We start from the raw sequence: 25,198 nt of genomic DNA on the forward strand, positions 1-25,198 counted from the left end.
CTATTTAAAAAAAAAATCTTGCCCTCACAAGATTTTGCCCTCACAAAGAGAGGAAAGATGCTAATACTTTCAGGTGAAAACACAAAGAATTACAGTCAGGTACCACACAGCACAGCTTCCTTCTGGCTTTGGGCTTTCCCTTTGTCTGGAGCTGTCACTCTCTCTCGGCACAAGTTTAGGTCTGGGAGGGTGCGAGAGAGGGACTTATAAGAACAGGAAGAAAGCTTCTAATAACTGACTAGAAATGAAACTCAGGAGGAGACAGCAAAAAAGTCCTGGAAGTAGAAACCCCAGACTTGAGCCTCTTGGTGGTGTCCCAGTGCAAGTCCTACCTCCTGGACAGCTGGTCGTAAGCACAGTGCCATGTTCAAAGTGGGAAGGAGGGGAGGGCGACATTACTTCAGCTGAGAGGTGTCTCCTGTTACCTTAGCCTCTCCATTCTAAAGAGAGTTTCTCCAGAAAAGAACCATCCCCACCCCCACTCAGGCTCCCATGCTCCTGGGGCAAAGGGCTCTGGATGAGGACTGCTCACTAAGTGGGCCAACAAGAACTAGCCCTGAAGCAACGTATAAGCCTAAATATTTCCTGATGCACAAAAACAGAAACCTATATTTCAGGCCATGCAGTCTGCCATAGAAATTCTTCAGGCAGACAAAGAAATTACATTTATCAGGGCGGGCTTATTTTATTTGAAAGATTCATCACCATCTTCACCTTCTCCATACCATCTGCCAACATTTTTGTTTGTTCCCCAATTTCCAATAATTAATGTTGGAAATACTATTTTGATATTTAGTCAAAAAGTGAAAATTATCAGGTATATTTAATATAAATAACTCCAAATAATTTCAAATGTGATAACACTCTAAAAATTTTTAAACTGCTTGAAATATTATAAATGATGAATTGCTTTCATAGGTAATATTAAACTCTCAAGCAGTGCTGTGTATAAGCATTTTAAAGAAAAGGTTCATCAAAAGATTATTCTGCAGGAGTGTGACTCTGAGTTCCAGGTTTGCTGTCCTGTGTACATGTGGACCTCTGCTTCCTCACACTGGCAATGAGAACCTGCCAGCATTTTGTACTGTTCTTGTCTCTACATTCTTGTGATTGGAACTGAGTGATGTGGTGCCACTCCTGCTCTTCTTATCCCTGTTTCCCTGGAAGAACTAAGGAGAATGAGCTCCCCTTTCCAGCATGTGCCTCCATCCACCTTCCATGACAGGCAAGCATTGTCTTTGGGAAGCTGCCAAGATTCTGGGGTGGGACTTGAACCCCTGGCCTCCCAGGAAAAGGTGGTGAAGCTACAAGCTGAGTGACACAGACCTGCTTCCTGAGTCAGTGACTAAACAGAGCCAAAGGAATGTGAGGCATTTCTCTCCCTCCCCTTGCCCAGCCTTGGCATGGCTGCTGGAGCAGCCAGAGGTGCCCTCCCCTGGGAGTAGCTGCTGGGCCACTGCCAAGGCTGCAGAGTGCAGAGCGGCTCGTCAGCTTGTTGCTGAGTCTCTTCACCTTTGGTTTTCATAACTAGAACGAAATGTCACCTTAATAAGCTGTTTTAACCCTTTTTCCCTTCCCTCTGCTCCTTTCTAACAGCTGTCTTCTTTTTAATGGGAGTCATGGATACAATACAGAGAAAAAAAAAATCATATTTCCCTGGATTTGCAGACCATCTGCACCCTCTTGAATAGAGGTACAGATATCAAAAATGTCAATGAAGAGAAGAAAGAAAAAAGTAATTGGTCTGGGCAATCCACACGCTGAGTTATCTTCTGATAAGAAATGTTTTTTAACAATATGGGACAACATGGAAAAACACTCTAGTCTATGAACACAGTCACATAAAAATGGAGCAAAATCTAGCAACGGACATAAAGAACAAAAGCAGAATGTGGCCAGTTTCTTTGTTGAACTTCAAATGTTGCTATAATATTGTTAAAATGATGTCTTTTTTTATAATCAGGAAGGAAAGCAAAATGTGCAACAAATAATGCACACACAGAAAACAGCCCTGCTCCTTTGGGGTTTGGTATGTTAATAACTGGATATAAAACTAATCCTCAATCTGCCATTCCTTTTTTTTTTTTCCTCCTCTCTCTCTTGCCAGGCATGACTCTGTTCTCGATCCTTCTGCAAGGAGATTCCACTGCCCTCACAGGGAAGAGTGACAACTCCCATGGCTGCAGAGGGCCCATCACTGGTTCTCTTCCAGAGGGGATGTCAGAACACTACCAACTGAAGGCTTCTTCTCGTATCTCAATGACAGGGTTCTGAATTTTCAAAGTCTTGGCAAAGCAGCCCCCCTCCATTTCCCCTCCAGGTGACTCCCAATCAGATGGGATAAGAAGGACTTCCTGACACAGGTAACTGGCCTGGCCATCCTGACCTCTAGGCCATGTGAGGCTGCATCTCAATAACTCCATCATCTGCCCAAGAGTCTGTCTGCAATTTTCCTAAGTCTGCCTCAGCACATGGAGGTAACTGTTGAGAACTGTGACTTTGGTTGAATGGGTTCTGTTGGCAATGTTGGTAGTCTGATCTTTATTTTTGAAGTTGCTTGTCTCACCCATCTCTTGGCCATCATCCTCAAGATCTAGGGCAGGGGAAGGATCCAATCCAAAACCTACACATTGTATGTTTATGTATAGCTGTTGTAACAAGTTATAAGGACAAAACACCTGGCTCAAATCTTGGTGCTATCATTTGTTATTTTGGACTAATGACAACGTCTCTAAGCATCATTTTCCTTCTTTGTCACATGAGGGAAGTATTGGTGCCTACTTCACATGGATGTCGAGAGGATGAAATGAAATGATACTTGTCACATGCTCCCATGGTGCCCAGCACACGGTGAGAACTCAATGAATGTTAGTAGTGATGTGTGTTATTATGACCATCGCCTGTATTATATTTCCCCTCCTCCACACTTCACGTTATTCATCACAAAGTGAGCTAGAGGCATGTTGATGGGACAGCAAGAGCAGGGAAGCTGGAATCAGATCCCTTCCATTCTAGTAGCTGCATGACTCTGACAAGTACTTAGCACATCTGAATCTACTGCCCCATCTGTAAAGTATGGATAGTGACACTCACCCCCCGGGCCCCTGGGATGATCCTCTGTAACATCTTATTACGGGGAAATGTTTGATATATACTAAATGCTCAGAAAACAATGGTTGAATCAGGACTTCGGTTTGGGCCACTTCATCCAGCTTGTCTCTTTTCAACTTAGATTTGCAACAAAAAATCATCCCACCCTCCCCTATGCTGCTTCCAGCAATGAGGATCAGGACCGGGAGCCAAAGCAGGAGCAACTTTTGGCAGGCGCTGGACAAGGAGTATGATCACAAGACCACCATGCAGAACTTCCCAAAGAATGTGCAAATTATGCTATTCAAGCTGGAATATCATCCAAGTGTGTTTTGGAATCACAGTGACCACATCCCAGCTGGACAGGGATTGTGAAGCTGTCTAACCAAGAATTTTATTATTTTATTTAAAAGTGTGAATCATCACACAAGCAACCCTCTCCATCCAGGTCCTGTATTCAGATTGCACATAACACCTACATCTTTAGCACCTGAGCGAGGCAAAAGCACCTGGGACAAATTGTTCTGGGCCTGGGGAGACCTAAGAGGCTAATATCTCAGTGGTTTTAGCAATGCAACCTCCGGAATATCACTTAAAACTCTTTAGGACTCAGTTTCCTCATGCATAAAATAGGAAAACAACAGGAAATACTGCATAGGCTCTGGTCATCAGGAGCAAATGAGACGTGTGAGAGCGGTCGGAGGGATGGCACATGTGAGTCCCAAATGTGTATTTGCTGTAATGAAAATGATCCTTGTACTAAGGCCTTCGGGACTTTCAAGAGGCATCACATTCACATCTCTGCTTTAATAAGGTTATATTCCTTTTGGAGAACAGACTTCATATATACAAATGAAATGAAGACACAGAGCTGTTTGGAATACATGACACTGAGCAAGATTCCTATAGTCTGGGTGGCTCGGGATAATTCTCTGCAGGGGAAAACAATTAGAGCTAAGCCTTGCACGAAATTAGGAACTCTAGCAATTGATAGAAAGGAAAGAAGGGTGAAAAACTTGGGAAAACTGTCCAGCCTGCCCTGATGAACTCTAGCAGCTTGGTTGTAACTACACACACACACACACACACACACACACACACACACACACATCCTGTTTTCTGCTGCTGCATGCATCAATCCCTGTTTTCATTCTTCTGATCTCTTGGACACCAGCTCTCATGGCCTAGCTATTATTTTATCCTAGGCTTGCCCCATAAGATCAGCACATGATTCAGTCTTTAGGTTTTTGATACCAAATTCGCTCTAGACTATGGTTTCCTATAATTGACTCCTGGGAAATCTGAGAAATTTGATCCAGGTCCTTAGAATCCCTTTTCAAATGTTCCACCCACAGGGAGCCCCTACAAGTCTCCTGAGCAGGATGGGGGTAAGCCGTCCTGGCCCTCTCATGTTTGGGGACTATGAGTAGATCTAGTTCACTCCTGTGATCAAGGCAGTGGCCAGTAATTAAAGCTCCTTAGAGTCACAGGCAGTGAAGGGATTTCCTAAAAGCACACACCCCTACTGGCACAGTCCTCCCACCCATGGTTTATCTGTGGGTGGGAAAACCAGGGCCCTGGATTTCAGAGGAGGGTGGCTCCTCATCTCTTCCCAGAAGTCTCCTCTGATGACTCTCATGCAGCTTCTATCACTGGTTTGCTGGGTCTTCCCAGCACTTAGTTACCAGGGCTTTGCTTTGTGTTCAGGGTAGTGTCACTTACAGGTCAACCAGAAGGTGAATTTCTAGGTAAGAGCAGTTTCATTGTTTTGGGTTTCAATTTTTTGTGATTCAGTACAGGGAATCTCGATACTTGCTATGTATGGAGGACATTTACACAGTACACACACACAGCACAAGAAGAACAATAACAACAAAGGTTCATATAGAAGCACTCTGAGGGTCTCTGATTTTGGGAACTGGAGTCAGAACTTGTAGGCTGTAGTCCTGGCCCCACAACTCATGAGCTGAGACATCTGGGTGTGTCACAAAATTTTTCAAGCTTCTTTCCCCATCTATAAAATAGAGATGATGAATCTATCCGAGCTTATCCTAAGGGGTGTCATAGTGCCAAGAGACAACAGATGTGAAATCATACCTAGAGAACCTTTTGAAATAAAAGAAAAATGAGACTGAACTCAGTCTCAACTTATAAGGAGTTTTTGTTTGTTTTAAGGGAAAAGATGGCTCTTTTATGGAAGGAAAAGAAAGAGTAAAAAGGGGAACCACTATTTTGAGGACTATAAGATGAAAACTCTAAACATTATTCTTTTCATATCAAATTACAGTTTCCCTTTTGGAAACGAAGAAGAAAGAAGTAAAGTGTTATTTTTTAGGCTTTTACGAAACGTCTTTTTTAAGCCAACGTTGGAGGAAACTAGTGATGTAGCATTCAGGGTTGGCTGGGTTGTTGTTGTCTTTGCATACTCTCGCTATTTCTTGGACATAGAATAGAATACTCACCAGGTATTAACGTGAAGTCTGTTAGAGCAGGTGCCTGATATGGCATTGGCTCAAGTCCACTAGACTAATCTGTTAGAAACCATACATTACATGTGCCAGGAAAAGATCTTGTTCTCTGAGGACATGTAAGCTTTGGCTCATTCTATAACTGACCACCCAGGGTTCTGTTTTCCCTTTCCCTTCGGACATGTTCCTTTAGGACATTTTTTCTCCGTTAGCAACTGCAGGACTAAGGTCCAGTGCAACACTGTTGAGAGCTGTGGACAGAAAGAAAAGATTACAACTTGTGGGCTAATATGAGTTGACATCAAAATCCTGTGAGGCTCAGGTTAACATGACTCTCCTTTTGTCGCTTGCACTCCTCATGATTAGGATAAAGCATAAAAGTCTAGCGGCCAGTACAGAAAAATAAACCACAATCTGGACAGCATGTGTGCTACTTGCCAGATTTTCTAAGTTGATTCATTTGAGCTTTGCAGCACCCCTTGAGGCCAGTACTTTTACCTCCTTTTTATGGATGAGTAAACTCATGTTAAATAGCTTTTCCTAAAACCACATGTCTGATGAAAGGCAGGGAATACTTCTCAGAGGAGGTGAGGTTAATCCCAGTTCTGAGAGAGGTGAGGTGCATCACATGAGGAGAAGGAAGGGCATTTTATGCATTAGATTTGCCAATACATAGATGAAAGAGCCTGAGCCAGAAGACAAAAGACTTTTAATTCCAAAATGTGTCCTAGTACTTAAGGGCTGTGTGACCTTGGACAACTTGCTTCACATGTATAGGTTTTAGTTCTCCACTTCATAAGGTTGTTGAGAAGATCAAATAGTGTAATATATATAAAGAAGGTATCACAAGACTTCGACCCTACGAAGCATTATCACCATCATGATTATTAAAACCATGACTCTCACCAACACTGTTTTTACCATTATCACTAATATCTACTTTATTTACTCTTAGCATTTTAAGAGGTTATAATAAGATAATGGATATAAAAATGATTCCTGACACAAAAAGAAAATGCTATAAAGAGCTTAAAAATGTTGGAATTTATTTTACTCAGGGGAAGTTGAAAAACCGAATTGTCAAATGGAATGAGTTGAATTCAAGATAATTGCTGTGCACTTCACAATTGTCTTAACTCTCATCGACTCCAGGCTCTTTTCTCCTGAGAATGATGAAAGATGATTTAAAGTCAAAAAGCAAACACATTTCACCAATCTTTCCAAGCTGTGATGTTTGCTTTTACAAAATTCAGCTCTATACCTAACGCTCAGTTCATCACTGGCTTCATGCAGATGGTTTAACAAGAAAGTCAGTCCAGTCTCCTACAGTGCATTTTATCAACACATATGGAGTATCAATCAAATATTTACTATCACAAAAGACAGGGTTCTCTTAAACTTGCAAATAGAAAAACAGTAAGGATTCAAGCATTCTCTTTGTGCCCAGAGAAGATGGGAAAGAAAAGAAGAGAGTCCATCTTCAATCAAACTTGTAGATATGGTTCTGATACTTATGTCAGTCTTGTCAGGCCCCAAGTGAGAAAGGAATAGAGAGACTAGGACACCCCAGAATACTGATGACTAGTTTCTGCCAGTAGAAATCTCTGAGTTGTATTAGTTCTGCAAACACTTGAGAGCTCAGCCCTTCATGAACACAGCTGCTGTAAACCCAGTGGTTTCCAAGTAGCCGTCATGGTGATGATGCTGCTGATAAAAAATCACCATAACCCATCAGCATGATTTTATTGCTTTAAGGATTAGACTTGTTCACAGCTCATTTTTGTAGACTCCATTATGGCCTAATTCCAACATCAAAAGAAAATCTGGAAATGAAGAAGAGATTTCCGACATCAAAATCACTGTTCCCTTCATGGCTGCTCTTCACTTGTTCTGATATAACTTGTTTTCCTGTATGTGTATATAAATTTCATTTTGAATATAGGGAAAAGTGCATCAAATGCCTCCTGAGTCATTAACAGAGTGACATTCATCCATGATCCTTGTGGGACTTAGGAATATAGAAGGTCACTACTTCTTAGGACTCGATTGAGAAACCCTGTCTCTTTCACAAACCTAGCTTTGATGATGAAGCTGACAACATTTTCCTGTGCCTTTAGATAAGTGAAAGGGAATAGGCTCTTTGATATTATTCCCACAAACACATAGGCTGTAGCAGTCATATTAACACTTCCATCCAAAACTCAGAGCATATTCGCAGGTTCCTGTCCAGTCCTCAGGTTTAGGTAGGAGCCTTGCTTTCTTAATCCCACTGCCCTCAGGAGGTGTACAGAGACCCACCTGAGACATGAAGAATTTTGAAGAACTGAGGGGAGTCATCTCCATAAGGTAGGGTGTTGTTTCCTATCCTATTGCAGAACAGAATAATAGACTGGGGTCCACTGTGGGCACAGGAAGAATGATGTTTCCAATTACATAATGACTGAGTAAATTAGTAGCTGAATTCCAATAATGGAGTCAGGTTCCCCAATGGGTTGTGTCTCCAATAGGTAACCTACATTAGTCATATGACTGAGAGACTGGAGTTCTTTTCCTGGTCCCATTTAGCCCCTGGGTATCAGACAGTAGTCCTCAGGCAGTGGTATAGTGGTAAATGTCTATAAATTAACTTCCCTCAAAAAAGTCCTGATTTGCCAATTTCTGTGGTGTGAATAATCCTACCACAGGTGATTTTAAGCCACTAATGTGATGTTACTGAACTTCGAGCTGGGAAGAGATGCACACAAAAGGCTCTTGGGTGCCAGGATGAACCAGTAGTTGCAGCAGAACCCCATGACAAGATCCTTCTCCTGGTGTACTACCTACCAATCTCCTTAGAGTGTCCCTCTCAGGTATGGCATCCAGGTATCCAGATGTTTGAGTTCTGGTCCCTTCTTTCTTCTTCCTCACTTGCCTTTCTGAATGCAAAAGCTCTCATTGTGCTTCTATTTTCTTCTAATAGGACTCAGTGATCTATTTGAAAGCAGTTAATGGCCCTTTGAAAAAGAACCCAAACACTTGGCTTCTTATCTGTTCTTCTAGAATGAAAAGGAGAACCCCTTCCCTAGAAAGACAATAGCCTACTTGCCTTCATTTGGAGGACAATAAAAATGTTTGCATTCTTCTGGATCGATTGCTCTCTGAAATGGGACCAAAAAGATTTCTCTAAAATCAGAGAGAGAAAGCAATAAATTTCCTAATTGTATAGTGCAGATCTATATTTTTACTAAATGTCTCTGCTTATTTTTCACCTCCTGAAAGGGGTTTGCTAAAGTCTCCCATCATGATGCTGGGTTTCTCTCTTTCTCCTTCTACTACTCAATTTTTTTCTTTATAAATTTTGAAGAGATATTATGAGTACGTGACAATTTACAATTGTGCTGTCTTTCTGCTGAACTGACTATCACCTTTTTTCAAAGCATTTTGTGGAATGCCTTGAAAAAAATCTTTATTAATAATTTTGCCTTAAGGTCTAGTTTGTATGATATTCGTATAACTATGCCATCATTGTTTATGTAGGTTTTTACTATCAACCTTTCTAAACTTAAACTATTTCTCTTGTAAGCACCATATAGCTGCTTGTGTTTTTTTTTTTTTTTTTCTTTTTTTGGTCTGGAAATCTTTGTTCATTGGTTTGAATATTTAATCCATGTACATTTCAAGGCATTATAGACATATCAAGTCTACTGTCTCTCCAGTCACTGCTGTGCAGGTGTGAACATGTTACAATCAATTCATTTGTAACTGCAGTGTGAACAAAACTAGATGCCACACTTGTGATTTGCACAAAAGAGCAGGGTACAGTGATTCGTTTTTTGTGGTCTGACGGTGTACTTGGTGCCATTAGTTATCGAAGACTTTGTGTGCAGTACAGAAAAAATGTTTTGTTGTGAAGAAGGTCACCTATAGTACTAATGTTGCTCCATCAGGCTTTCACCTGTTTGATGCCCTGAAAGCAGCCCTATGAGGATGAAGATTCACTTCTGACTAAGTGAAGACAGTGGTGCATCCATGGCTCGCAGCTCAGCCTAAAACATTTTTTAATGAGGGAATACAAAAGCTTGTTTACAGATGGACAAAGTGTATTGAAAAGCAAGGAGATTATGCTGAAAAATGATGTATTTGTCTTTTCTAAAAGTTAATCAAAATAAATTCCACAGCCAGCGTGTGGATAATTTTGACTCACCCTCGTATATCCTTGATAACAAAACACAAATACATGACATTAAAATCTAATACGAGAGTGAGTCAAAAAGTATCTGCACTCTGGTTACTATTAAAACTTCTGTAAATTCTACAGCCAAAGTGTGGATAATTTTTGACTCACCCTAATATAAATATAAATTTTTATCACTTTAAAAGTGTGAAAATTTACCACTATTTACCTCCTGCTCTCTTTTGTGCTGTGTTGTAAATTATTTTAACTAATGATATTTTAAACTCCATATGACATTATGTGAGAAACAGAGCTCACTTGTCCAATTACCAAAGAAAGGACACGGAAGCCCAGAGCACAGTAAGGTGAGACTTTAATATTGGTCTTGCAAGAGCAGGTGTCTGCTGGAGGGACAGGCACATGCATGATGATCATGAAAATTCTTTTTATCCCTAGTCTGCAAATCCCTCCCCTGGTTCCTCATTGACTGAGTACTACAGGGTTCACATGCTTTCCCAAATGTTGCCTACCAATGAGGTTACAATGTGTACTCTACTACTGTTTGATTGGAGGGCTTAGGCCTCCTCTATGACCTCGTGACAGCTACCATGCCTCCTTTTGTTCTGCTATCTTTAGCGGGAAACTTGCCTGTTACTTTCTGGTACAAGCCTTTGGTCACGTCCACAAACTTTTACTACATTCCTTGGAAATGAATCATCAGACATCTGTTATCTCTCACACATTATTATTGTTTTATACACTCAACATTTCTTTAGATTGAAACACAAATTTAATCTTTCTGTTGCTACTCATCCTTTTCTGCATTTCCCTTTTTTAATTTTCAATTATTTTACCACTATGCAAAGATATTCTTCTAATATTCTATCTACTATGAGTTTGATAAATTCCCTTAGATTGTGCTTTCTGAAAATGTTTTTATTATGTCACCATTTCTGAAGAATATATTGATATTTAAGTGTGTAAAATTCTAGATTGGCAGTGTTTTATTCTTATAATATTTTGAAAATGCCAGTTATCTCTGGCTTTCATCATTTCTGATGAGAAGTCAGCCACAAGCCTCAGGACTTTTTTTTTTAAGTTAAAGTATATTTCCCTCCTTTGACTGTTTTTTATTTTGTTTTGTTTCATCAGTTAATACCGTGATTAGTTAAAATGTGTTTTTATTTGTATTTTTTCCTACTTGTTTGTAACATTTCTTGAATCTGTAGTTTGATGTTCTTCAGCAATTTTAGGAGTTGTCCCACTACTATTTCTTTAAATATTGCTTCTGCCTTACTATCTCTTCTCACTCTTATGGTATCATAATTACACATATTTTAGATTTTTTCATCTTGATCCATATCTTAGACTCTTCTGTATTCTTCTATTACCTCCATGATTCTATCTGTATATTTCCAAGAGATTTATTTTCACATGCATTGATTCTCCCCTCACTTATGTTTAATCTGTAGTTTGTATCTTATATTGAGTTGTTAATTTCAGTTTTTAGTTTCTCAGTTCCATAATTTTATTTGACTTTTTAAGCTAAATTTTTTAAATCTAATATTCATCTCCTTTTCTAATATTTCAGACATGTAAATCCCAGTTTTTAAAAAGTCTGTCTTTCACAGAACTAGAACAAAAAATTTTTAATTTGTATGGAAGTGCAAAAGACCTCAAATAGCCAAAGCAATCAAAAACAGAGCTGGAGAAATCAGGATCCCTGGCTTCAGACTATACTACAAAGCCATAGTAATCAAAACAGTGTGGTTACTGGCACAAAAACAGAAATATGATCAATGGAACAGGATCTAAATGCCAGAAATAAACGCACTCACCCATGGTCAATTAATCTATGACAAAAGAAACAAGAACATATAATGGAGAAAAGACAGTCTCTTCAAATAAGTGGTGCTGGGAAAACTGGACAGCTACATTTCAAAAAATGAAATTACAAAATTCTTTAACACCATGCAAAAAATAAACTCAAAATGGGTTAAACAAAAAATAAACTCAAAATGGTTTAAAGACCTAAATGCAAGATCAGATACTATAAAACTCCTAGAGGAAAACATAATCAAGACACTTTTTGATGTAAATCGCAGCAATATTTTTTTGGACCCATCTCCTACAGTAATGGAAATAAAAACAAAAATAAACAAATAGGAGTCAATCAAACTTACAAGCTTTTGCACAGCAAAGGAAACCATAAACAAAACAAAAAGATAACCTACAGAATGAGAGAAAATATTTGCAAATGATGCGACTGACAAGGCATTAATTTCCAAAATATACTAACAGCTCATATAGCTCAAAATCATTAAAAAAAAAAAAATCAAAAATAGGCAGAAGACCTAAATAGACATTTCTCCAAAGAAGACATATGGCCTCCATAAGACTGCCTAAGCTTTACTTAGTTTCTCAGCTTCCTTGCCTTAACTTATAAATTAGCAAAAACCTTAAGAGGAAATGTAAAGCCTTAGTATCATGCTCATCTATTTGCACTTCTCCCTGGATTTTTTTAACCCCTAAGTCACCATTGTCTTTGTAGTTTTCCCATGCTTTCAAACAGATTTTTAGAATTTTAAACTACCTTTTCCAGTTACTGTCTGCAGGATAGTTGGTCTGAAACAAACTAGTCTATCAGGGTCAGAAATAAAAATCTCCTTTGGTTCTGTATGTGTCTGTGATAATGAAAGGTTGAGAGAAAATTTCACATTTTTCTCAAGTTGTAAATACACTTTGTGGATGTTTTAACTCATTCACACAGATCTTCCTTTTCTCCTGTCCATTATTTAAATGTTGGTGTTCATCAGGATTTCTTCTTGAGAGATACTATCCATGCAGTGCATTAAATGCTGCCCATACTCTGAAGAACCCCAAGTTTATATCTCCATCCCAGAACATTCACTTGGGCTTCAACTCCAGGCTTCAAACACTTTATTGAGTACCTCTCTCTGGATATCCTCTGTGCTCCTAGAACTTATTATGCCCAATACTGAAATCATTACCTTCCTTTTCACCTCCTTACCACTCTCAACTTACTTTCCTGCTTCTATTCCCTTTCTTAATAACATTTAATGTATTTAATTAGTATATATAGTGTAAAATATTTAAATATGCTCACTTACAAATTGAGATTGCTGTAAAGTTAGGACTTAAGATTTCTCACCTAGACTTTCCCAACATCCTGTTAATTCAGGGATGGCAAATGCTCAGCTTATGCCTGCTTCCACTCTCTTTTCTTTCTCTTCTTACACTAATGGTAGACATTACTTCTTTATTACTGGAGACTTTCCTGCTGAGTCCAGATGCAGTTCTGAAGTCCTTCTCAAAGCAGCATTCCATAGAGACACAACTAGACGTGATAAGCAAGTGGAAACCCACTTATCTCCTCTCTACCCTTCTCCACCAGATGGTACACAGATAGTATAGATGGTGTCAGCATTTGGCACTGGCTGTGGCGATTGAGGGTAGACAGTGGTATGGTACTGCAGGCCAGAACAGAAACCACAGGCAGGAGTGGTATTATCTCAGAATGCTGCTACTGCTTGTATTTTGCTTAATGGTCATGATCTTCCCTGTATGGTGTCTTTTAAACATCTTACATTTCACCCCTAGTCTGAGCAGAGGGAAACCTGTTTGGAGATTGGGCGACAATGGTGACCTCACTGTGAAATGAGTCTGATTGCTGAGTCTACAGCAAGATACTGTTTTCGTTCTCTGAAATTTCATGAAAAATTGACACCGTAAGTGCCTGGCTTACTCTTGATACTCTTAGCTGCTGGTGTCTGTATTGCATTTGTGGTGTTTGGTTGCAGTGCACCTCAACATACTTGACCCCAAGGATATTGAGAAAGAGGGGTGGATCAAGATTGTAAGAGTTCTTCCGGGTATGTAGGGGTGGAGTGTAAGGTCATATCACTTAAGATGGCTGTTCTCTTGCTCTTTGTACATCCTCTGCTTGGCCAGTGCCTGCTTTACCTATGTGCTATTCACATGAATGTGTTTGCCCCCTTACCCTAGAGATACATCACTATGGAAAATCTGATTATGTCACTTCCATGTTTAAAAGTCTCTGAGGGTCTCCTTTTACTTACAAAAGAAGGTAACAGCTCACTGGTTGAGCATATAAGGTCTTTTACAATCCAATTCTAATGGAAAAGTTCAGACTTACTTGTCATTATTGACACACATCCTCTAATAATTCGTGGCAACACATCCCATTTCTGCAATCTGAAGGACTTTTATGTTTCTTTTGTTCATGCCATTACTTCTTCCTAAAATCCCATTCCCCATTCACCATAAGCCTGTTGAACTCCTACAGATTTGTACTCTTTCCTAAACTTCTCTGAGCAGAATTAGTTGATCTTTCCTCTGGGTCTTCAGAACACTTTTTTAACCTCTAATAGAGAATACATCACTTTTTATTATTATGTTTGTAATTATTTACATATATGGCTAGAAGATCATTCCAAGTAACAACTGTGTCCTCATTCAATGCAAAATGTCTAGCAGGTGCTCAATTAATATATGTTAAAAGAGTACACTCAGTGGGCAGCCTTCTTTTCCCTTTGTGAACAGTGACAGCAATGTTGCTTATTTCTCTTTACTCATTTATTCCACAAATACATTTTTGAATATTTATATGTTAGTTGTAAGCAACATCCATGACAGAAATCTGCATTTTCAGCAAAAGCATCACACTGTATCTAAAGCAAGAAAAACAAAGTAAGAACCATTTTAAGTAGCTTTTGGGCAAACATTTCAATCTGTCAGGCTCCCTTCCATGGGTGAAGGAACTAAAAATGAAGTATTTAGATCTCAGAGAATAAAGCACAATTCTTGGTTCACTTTCATAAATATTGATCTTGTATAAATTACTCAGGAGAGGCAGTCGATGGTTCTCTGAGCAACACACACACACACACAGCCCCCATTCCCTCTTATGCAAAGACATAAATCATTTATGAATAGAGCCCCACATGCTATATGAATAAGTCCCTTAGATTCAAAGATGACTGATACTCAAGCATTTTTGTCATTTGAGTGCAGACCTAAATTTAAGCAGACAGTTAGACTATATGAAATTACAATGTCTGTTTGTTCACTGCAAGGTGAGAGATGCATAATAGGTTTCCAAGGGTAAACGTGCACACTTCCAAATAAACACCATTAAATGTGACTGCACATTAGCGAAGGCAAGGGAATAGCTGTTTAAAACATCTCATGTCATGGTCATTCAATTTTAAGTTTCAGCTGCTGGTGGGAAGTGGAGTTAAGTCAGTGTGTGTATGTGTGTGGAATTGTGCAGACCTCCTTTTCTTGGACTACAGTTGAATCAAGTCTTTGGTTCACCTGGAAAGTGTGAATAGCACAATGAGGTGTCTGCGTGTAGTGAGGAGTCATTAAGATTAAAAACCGAATGGCAGCAAACATTGGTTTTCAGGGATTTTAGTGGTTAAGATTACTAATGAGAGTAGTTAACTTCTGGGGACTTCATCATTGAAGGGATAGGAGGAAGATAAAGAGAAACTGACAAGTAGCTGTGGTCACTTGGCAGGAACTAGAATTTGCTTTCTGAGCTCACACAAAGGGTTAAAATGCTAAAACTTCTTAGGAGAAATAAAGGAATGTTACCTATGCTTCTCTGTACCTTTATTTATGTGACTTTCCACATCTTGAATATTTTTTGCCTCCCGATTCCAGCTTTTCATATTCTGTAGATTTTTGTCAGTTTTGTTCACAATTTAAAAAGCATATAACCCATGACGCAAGAAATCCTATTTCTAGGAATTGATGGACAGAAAATCTTTAATGAGGGCTCAGATATATACATATATATATATGCAGAAATATTTATAGTAGAGAAAATAGAAAACCATCTAACTTCCCACAACAGGAGATTAAACAAATTATGAACCATACCTATAAATAAATGAAATGCAGCATTTAAAAGGGCAGTAGGTAAGAAGTTAGGAGACAGAAGTTTGTCCAAGTGTTATTGAAGTTAAAAAAAAAAAGGAGGCTGCTGAACAGTTTTTATAGTGTGATTCCTTTTAAAACAAATAAAACAAAACCACCATGTCATGTTTATATACACAGATATGTTTTATGATGGCTATGTCTTGGTAATGTAATTAATACAAGAGCGAGGTGAACTTTGACTTTTGCGTTAAGTATGTCTGTATTAGTTGACTTTATTATAACGTATAAGGGTTCTTTGATTATGTTTTGGTAATTGGAGATAATTGTTTTTAAAAAAGCTGATTTGTCTTTCTGATTCAAAGTCAAATGTCATCTTATCTAGGAGTGAATTCTCCCATTTACGAAATGCAATAGATTTTTGTAGAAATTTTGTAACACTTGCTGAATATTGCTGCAATGTTATGTAGGGAACACTTAATTTGCTCTCAGAAAACTAGAGTTCAAATTCATTTCTGCCACTTTCTAGCTGTAGAGTCACCTTGGGAAATGATATATATTCTAAGCCTAAATTTTCCTTGCAGCAAAAAAGTAGAAACAAAAAGAAAGATTAGAGTTAGTTTCTGCTAAATCTAATCCTTGGGAACTGTAAAGGGGAGGCATGAATATATTGGTTATTTGTGTGCTTCTCTTGTGTATCCTATAACATTTCAATCCCCTCAGAGCAGGGACTCCTACATTCACTGATTCATTCAGTAGATTCAGGAACAAGTACGATGTGTCAGGCACTGGGCTAAGCTTTAGCGATGCAGCAATAAAGAAGAAAAATGGCATCTTCTCCCATATGCAACTTACAATTAGGAGAAGGGAACACATGTAATCAGACAATCGCCAAACAGTGTAGCAAGAGTTAGAGTAGGAGGATCAGAGAATCAAGATGGCAGACTAGGAGGACGTGCACTCACTCCCTCTTGCAAGAGCACCGGAATTAGAACTAACTGCTGAACAACCATCGAAACAAAGACACTGGAACTCACCAAAAAAAAAAAAAAAAAAAAAAAAAAAATCCCACATCCAGAAACAAAGGAGAAGCTGCAATGAGATGGTAGGAGGGGTACAATTGCATTAAAATCAAATCTCTTAAATGCTGGGTGGGTGACTCACAAGCTGGAGAACAGTTATACTGAAGAAGTCCTGAGGGTTCTGAGCCCCACATCAGGCTTCCTAACCTGGCGGTCCAGCAACAGGAGGAGGAATCCCCAGAGAATCAGACTTTGAAAGCCAGCAGGATTTGATTGCAGGACTTCCACAGGACTGGGGGAATAGAGATTCCACTCTTGGAGGGCACACAAAAAAGTGTGCTCACCAGGACCCAGGAGGAAGGAGCAGTGACCCCATAGGAGACTGAACCAGACCTACCTGCTGGTCTTGGAGGGTTGCCTGCAGAGGTGGGGGGCAGCTGGGGCTCACCGAGGAGACAGGGGCACTGGCAGCAGGGGTTCTGAGAAGTGCTCATTGGCATGAGCCCTTCCAGAGTCCACCATTAGCACCACCAAAGAGCCTGTAAGCTCCAGGGCTCGGTCGCCTCAGGCCAAACAACCACCAGTGTGGGAACAGAGCCCCACCCATTAGCAGACAAGCAGTTAAAGGGTCACTGAGCTCCACCCACCAAATCAAATTAAAGTTTTACTGAGCTCCAACCACCCAGCCCAACCCACCATCAGTCCCTCCCATCAGGAAGCACCCATGAGCCTCCTAGACAGCTTCCTCCACAAGAGGGCAGACAGCAGAATCAAGCAGTATTAGCAGTATTTCATCTTGTGGAAATGAAAATCACAACCACAGAAAGACAGAGAAAATGAAAAGGCAAAAGACTTTGTACCAGATGAAGGGACAAGATAAAACACCAGAAAAGCAACTAAATGAAGAGGAGATAGGCACTCTTCTGGAAAAAGAATTCAGAATAATGATGGTGAAGATGATCCAGGACTTTGAAAAAAGATTGGATGCAAAGATCAAAATGTTACAAGAAAAGTTTACCAAAGACCTAGAAGAATTAAAGAACAAACAAACAGAGATATGCAACACAATAACTGAAATGAAAAATGCACTGGAAGGAACCAATAGCAGATTAACTGAGGCAGAAGGACAAATAGGTGACCTGGAAGACAGAATGGTGATAATCATTGATGCAGAAAAGAATAAGGAAAAAAGAATGAAAAGAACTGAAGACAGCATAAGAGACCTCTGGGACAATATTAAATGCACCAACATTCGCATTATAGGGGTACCAGAAGGAGACAAGAGGGAGAAAGGACCTGAGAAAATATTGGAAGAGATTATAGTTGAAAACTTCCCTAACATGGGAAAGGAAATAGCTACCCAAGTCCAGGAAGCACAGAGAGTCCCAGACAGGATAAACCCAAGGAGAAACACACTAAGACATATAGTAGTCAAGTTGACAAAAATTAAAGACAGAGAAAAGTTATGAAAAGCAACAAGGGAAAAACGACAAATAACATACAAGGGAACTCCCATAAAGGTAACAGCTGATTTCTCAGCAGAAACTCTGCAAGCCAGAAGGGAGTGGCATGATATATTTAAATTGATGACCGAGAAGAACCTACAACCAAGAATACTCTACCCAGCAAGGATCTCATTCAGATACGATGGAGAAATCAAAAGCTTTACAGACAAGCAACAGCTAAGAGAATTCAGCACCACCAAACCAGCCTTACAACAAACGCTAAAGGAACTTCTCTAAGCGGGAAACCTAAGAGAAGAAAAGGACCTACAAAAACACACCCAAAACTATTAAGAAAATAGTAATAGGAACATACATATCGATAATCACCTTGAATGTAAATGGACTAAATGTGCCAACCAAAAGACACAGACTGGCTGAATGGATACAAAAACAAGACCCATATATATGCTGTCTCCAAGAGACCCACTTCAGACCTAGGGACACATACAGACGGAAAGTAAGGGGATGGAAAAAGATATTCCATGCAAATGGAAATCAAAAGAAAGCTGGAGTAGCAATACTCATATCAGATAAAATAGACTTTAAAATAAAAAATGTTACAAGAGACAAGAAAGGACACTACATAAAGATTGAGGGATCCATCCAAGGAGAAGAGATAACAATTATAAATATATATGCACCCAATATAGGAGCACCTCAATACATAAAGCAAACGCTAACAACTATGAAAGAACAAATGGACAGTAACACAATCATAGTGGGGGACTCTAATACCCCTCTTACACCAATGGACAGATCATCCAGACAGAAAATTAATAAGGAAACACAAGCTTTAAATGACACAATAAATCAGCTGGATTTAATAGATATCTATAGGACATTACATCCAAAAACAGCAGATTACACATTCTTCTCAAGTGCACATGGGACATTCTCCAGGATAGATCACATTTTGGGTCATAAATCAAGGCTTGGTAAATTCAAGAAAATTGAAATTGTATCAAGCATCTTTTCTGACCACAATGCTATGAGATTAGAAATCAATTACAGGAAAAAAACTGTAAAAAACACAAACACTTGGAGGCTAAACATTACGCTACTAAATAACCAACAGATCACTGAAGAAATCAAAGAGGAAATCAAAAAATTCCTAGAGACAAATGACAATGAAAACACAACGATCCAAAACCTATGGGATGCAGTAAAGGCAGTTCTAAGAGGGAAGTTTATAGTGATACAATCCTACCTCAAGAAACAAGAAACATCCCAAATAAACAATCTCACCTTACACCTAAAGAAACTAGAGAAAGAAGAGCAAACAAAACCCAAAGTTAGTAGATGGAGAGAAATCATAAAGATTAGAGCAGAAATAAATGAAATACAGACAAAGAAAACAATAGCAAAAATCAACAAAACTGAAAGCTGGTTCTTTGAGAAGATAAAAAAGAAATCAATAAACCTCTAGCAAGACTCATCAAGAAAAAGAGGGAGAGGACTCAAATCAATAAAGTTAGAAATGAAACAGGAGAAGTGACAACAGACACCGCAGAAATAAAAAGCACCATAAGAGATTACTACAAGCAACTATATGCCAATAAAATGGACAACCTGGATGAAATGGACAGATTCTTAGAAAAGTATAACCTTCCAAGACTGAATCAGGAAGAAATAGAAAATATGAACAGACCAATCACAAGTAATGAAATTGAAACTGTGATTAAAAATCTCCCTACAAACAAAAGTCCAGGACCAGATGGATTCACAGGTGAATTTTATCAAACTTTTAGAGAAGAGCTAACACCCATCCTTCTCAAGCTCTTCCAAAACATTGCAAAGGAAGGAACACTCCCAAACCCATTTTATGAAGCCACAATCACCCTGATATCAAAACCAGACAAAGATACTACAAAAAAAGAAAACTGCAGACCAATATCACTGATGAATTTAGAAGCAAAAATCCTCAACAAAATACTAGCCAACAGAATCCAACAACACATTTAAAGGATCATCCACCATGATCAAGTGGGGTTTATCCCTGGAATGCAAGGATTCTTCAATATACACAAATCAATCAATGTGATACACCACATTAACAAACTGAAGGAGAAAAACCACATGATCATCTCCATAGATGCAGGAAAAGCTTTTGACAACATTCAACACCCATTTATGATAAAAACTCTCCAGAAGGTGGGCATAGAGGGAATCTACCTCAACATAATAAAGGCCATATATGACAAACCCACAACAAACATCATTCTCAATGGTGAAAAACTGGAAGCATTCCCTCTAAGATCAGGAACAAGACAAGGATGTCCACTCTTGCCACTACTATTTAACATAGTTTTGGAAGTCCTTGCCACAGCAGTCAGAGAAGAAAAAGAAATAAAAGGAATCCAAATTGGAAAAGGAGAAGTAAAACTGTCACTGTTTGCAGATGACATGATATTATACATAGAAAATCCTAAAGATGCCACCAGAAAACTACTCGAGCTAATCAATGAATTTGGTAAAGTTGCAGGATACAAAATTAACACACAGAAATCTCTTGCATTTCTATACACCAACAATGAAAGATCAGAAAGAGAAATGAAGGAAACAATCCCATTCACCATTGCAACAAAAAGAATAAAATACCTAGGAATAAACCTAACCAAGGAGGTAAAAGACCTGTACTCAGAAAACTATAAGACACTGATGGAAGAAATCAAAGACAACACAAACAGATGGAGGGACATACCATGTTCTTGGATTGGAAGAATCAACATTGTGAAAATGACTATACTACCGAAAGCAATTTACAGATTCAATGCAATCCCTATCAAATTACCAATGGTATTTTTCACAGAACTAGAACAAGACATTTTACGATTTGTATGGAAACGCAAAAGACCCCAAATAGCCAAAGCAACCTTGAGAAGGAAAGATGGAGTTGGGGGAATCAGGCTTCTGACTTCAGGCTATACTATAAGGCTACAATGATCCAGACAGTATGGTACTGGCACAAAAACAGAAATATAGATCAATGGAACAGGATAGAAAGCCCAGAGATAAACTATGGTCAACTAATCTATGACAAAGGAGGCAAGGATATACAATGGAGAAAAGGCAGCCTCTTCAATAAGTGGTGCTTGGAAAACTGGACAGCTACATATAAAAGAATGAAATTAGAACACTTCCTAACACCATACACAAAAATAAACTCAAAATGGATAAAAGACCTAAATGTAAGGCCAGACACTATAAAACTCCTAGAGGAAAACATAGGAAGAACACTTTTCCATGTAAATAACAGCAAGATCTTTTTTAATCCACCCCCTAGAATAATGGAAATAAAAACAAAAATAAATAAGTGGGACCTAATGAAACTTCAAAGCTTCTGCACAGCAAAGGAAACTATAAGCAAGACGAAAAGACAACCCTCAGAATGGGAAAAAATATTTGCAAATGAATCAACAGACAAAGTATTCATCTCCAAAATATATAAACAGTCCATCCAGCTCAATATCAAAAAAACAAACAATCCTATCAAAAAATGGGCAGAAGACCTAAATAGGCATTTCTCCAAAGAAGACATATGGATGGCCAAGAAGCACATGAAAAGCTGCTCAACATCACTAATTATTAGAGAAATGCAAATCAAAACTACAATGAGGTATCACCTCACACCAGTTAGAATGGGCATCATCAGAAAATCTACAAACAGTAAATGCTGGAGAGGGTGTGGAGAAAAAGGAACGCTCTTGCATTGCTGGTGGGAATATAAATTGATACAGCCACTATGGAAAACAGTATGGAGGTTCCTTGCAAAACTAAAAATAGAACTACCATATGACCCAGCAATCCCACTGTTGGGCATATACCCAGAGAACACCATAATTCAAAAAGACACATGCACTCCAATGTTCATTGCAGCACTGTTTACAATAGCCAGGACATGGAAGCAACCTAAATGTCCATCAACAGAAGAGTTAGAGCAGGAGAATCAGGAGGCTGCTTCTGAAGGAAGCGATACTTTCACCTGAGACCCAGAGAGTGAGTAAGCTTTAGGAGGCAAAGAAAGTAGATACATCAACTCAGCCATATCCTTGCTGCAACGGCAGGCAAAGGGTCAGAGAGATGGGTTGTATAAGCACCCAAATGCCGATGGCTTAAATATCAAGATGCTTCTGAACATACAAAAAGGGCTTGCATCAAGACAAATACTTGAAATAAAATAAGTTATGCTGCATTTGAGTAACATAATACAAAGACTAAGAATCATAGCATTTTAGTGCTCAAATAGGCTTTTTAAGGCATCTGGCTATCTCTCATTTCATAGAGAATGAAATCTGATTGCAGACAATAAAATCTAGTCATTTATTCACACCGGCATCCATGAGTTATCTCTAACAAGTGCCTACTGGCTCCTCCCAGTCTTATAAGCTGGGAATAGAAAGACAGAAGAGTGCTTTCCTCTGGCTGCACGGTGCTTACCACCTAGTAGTAAATGATGTAAGATATTTTGAGATATGACACAATTCAGTAGAAACATCATAAGTAAAGCCTGGAAGAAGGGATTTAGGAAGTTTCACTAGAGGACTTAGCATTGAACTTGTTCTGAGGAAGTGCAGGTTATTGGCAAGTTAGAAGGGGGAAGATAACATTGCAGAAACAGTTATTCGGAAACATAGCCAATAGCATAAACATACTAAATCAAGAAAGGAATTCACAATAAAGCTTTTACAATGTAGCAGCAATTTCAGACCACATAGTCCAGATAGGAATGACACTTTCCTAACATCCATCCCACACCTGAACAAAAAGAAACCTGAAGGTGATAGATGAATTCATCTCTTCTGACACTAAATTTGTGAAACAAAAGCATCTAACAACACATTATGGATCTGAGTTTCTAAGAATTTTATTTTTTAAAGGGTAAAGGGAGAAAAAAGCATGAATGGATATTAACTACTTAATTCAGATTTGTAAAGCAGGAAATGATGGTTATGTGCATGGTGGATAAGTGGACAAAGTGGTAGAAGTGGGGCAGATGCATTTTAAATATGCTAAGTGATTATGTACATAATTTTACTTAGTTTTCACAACAACTTAGGGTGTGAATATTGTCCTATTTTAGGGATGCAAAAAATCGAGGCTCAGAGACATTAAGCTATTTGTCAGGGTGCACAGAGCCAGTAGGTGCTGGGCTCCGAGTTTGAGTCCTCGTCATCTTCACTGTGAATGTTTTCTATTATGTGACCCTTTTACCAGGAACCCCAGGAGATAGAGAATGTGGTATCCTGAAGATCATAAAAAGCAAGTAAAACTATATAAAGAGCTTTAAAGAGGGATGTGTACAATACCATGGCTGAAGGTTATAAAAGAAATATAGGTTATGAAGTATAGGCAAAATTTACCCTAAAATGTACCTTAAGTTCCATGAGGTCAAGAACCACGTTTCTTTCTCTCTGTGTAGCCAGTGCCCAGCTTGGCTCTTGGCACCGAGCTGGCCCTTGACAAATCTTTACTGAATAAATGGATGACATAATCCCAGTGAGTAAAAAATGGGCTTTATCTAAAGAAGCTAACAAAGTATGCTCTCTAAAAAGTTAGTAAGAGAGGAAAAAATATTGTATAGATTGAAGAAACCACAATTCACCAGGGATCAATACATCAGAGGACTGACGGCTTAGTAAAGACAAGTATAAACTGAAGCTAGTCTTTCTGCATAGGCTGACAGTCTTCAAAGGCATGTGAGATGTTAAAACTAACATGGTAATACTCAGTAGAAACTAGTGTGAAGTCCTTCATTCTGGTTAGTAATCAATTACACAAGCAGAGAGGTGTGCTGTTGCTTGGCAGAATTTATATATTTAAAATATGGACAAGGAGTGGAAAGGCAATTGGTTATTGTGAATCAGTAGTATAAATATGTAGTTAAAAAAGATAAATCGGACTTAGCACTAACAGAAAAAAGAGTACAAGAAGTAATAGTCCCACTGTACTCTAAGTATTCCTCTCACACTGGGAGCCAGATAGTGCTACTGAATGAACTCTAACGTGTCCATTGGAATAGAAGAGGGAGGTTTTGGTAATAAAACATAAGAAAATTATTGGAGATTAGAGTCATTAAAGAAATGATAGGGGCATCCCTGGTGGCGCAGTGGTTAAGAATCTGCCTGCCAATGCAGGGGACATGGGTGCCATCCCTGGTCCAGGAAGATCCCACATGCCATGGAGCAACTAAGCCCCTGTGCTACAACTACTGAAGCCCATGCACCTAGAGCCCAAGCTCCATAACAAGAGCAGCCACCGCAATGAGAAGCCCGCGCACCACAATGAAGAGTAGCCCTCACTTGCTGCAACTAGAGAAAGCCCACACACAGCAACAAAAACCCAACACAGCCAAAATAAATAAAATAAAATAAAATATAAATAAATAAATAAAAATTTAAAAAATAAACAATATTTTTAGACAAAGAAGGAAGGAATATGAGATGGTGGGATAAAAATCTTCAAATATTTGAAGAGCTGATGGAAAAGGAAGCACAGATAATAGTTTCAAGATGGCAGCTAAGCTGACTATATATACATATGTGTATGTAAAATGTAAATATAGCCATAATTTATATTTTTAAATATGTAAAATATACACACATAACTACATACATAAGAATGAAAACATAAGGATTTCAATATAAGAATTGTTACACTTTGTGGTCTAAAAACAGACAGCAAACGGATGAGATAAACTTGAGAAAAGCTAGCAGTCAGGACTCCTGTGGAGGAAGGCAGTTGTAAAGATGGGAAGAACGGTACAGATGATGCCCATTCAGAGGTCATCTACTCCAGTGTCTCTCCTGAGAGCAGGAAAGTGGCCGGGCCAATTAACCACCATGGACCACACACACACACATACACCAGGGGTAGAGGAATCTGCCTTGAGATGAGAAGAGTGACTGTGGGAGCTTCAGGCAGATACACAGGCAAGTTCTAGGTCAGATGATACAGGAGATGGTCCCCAGATGCCTGGCTAATGGCGCCGTGGGCCCGCCCACTCCCAGTGGAAACTGGGGGACAGGGTGCCTCAGC

The 25,198-nt window shown here is 39.0% G+C and overlaps 1 protein-coding gene across 1 annotated transcript in view; it reads right to left on the reverse strand.

Annotated features, from left to right (window-relative positions):
- Positions 1-17,179, reverse strand: part of LOC130840820 (phosphatidylcholine transfer protein-like) — a 124,457-nt gene extending 107,278 nt beyond the window's left edge. The window contains exon 1 of the mRNA XM_057716755.1: positions 17,056-17,179. The gene's annotated coding sequence lies outside the window, so the exon portion shown is untranslated. The remainder of the gene's footprint in view (positions 1-17,055) is intronic.
- Positions 17,180-25,198: the final 8,019 nt, after the last annotated feature.

This window comes from Hippopotamus amphibius, chromosome 17 (genome assembly GCF_030028045.1).
Source record: "Hippopotamus amphibius kiboko isolate mHipAmp2 chromosome 17, mHipAmp2.hap2, whole genome shotgun sequence".
Classification (NCBI taxonomy): Eukaryota; Metazoa; Chordata; class Mammalia; order Artiodactyla; family Hippopotamidae; genus Hippopotamus; species Hippopotamus amphibius.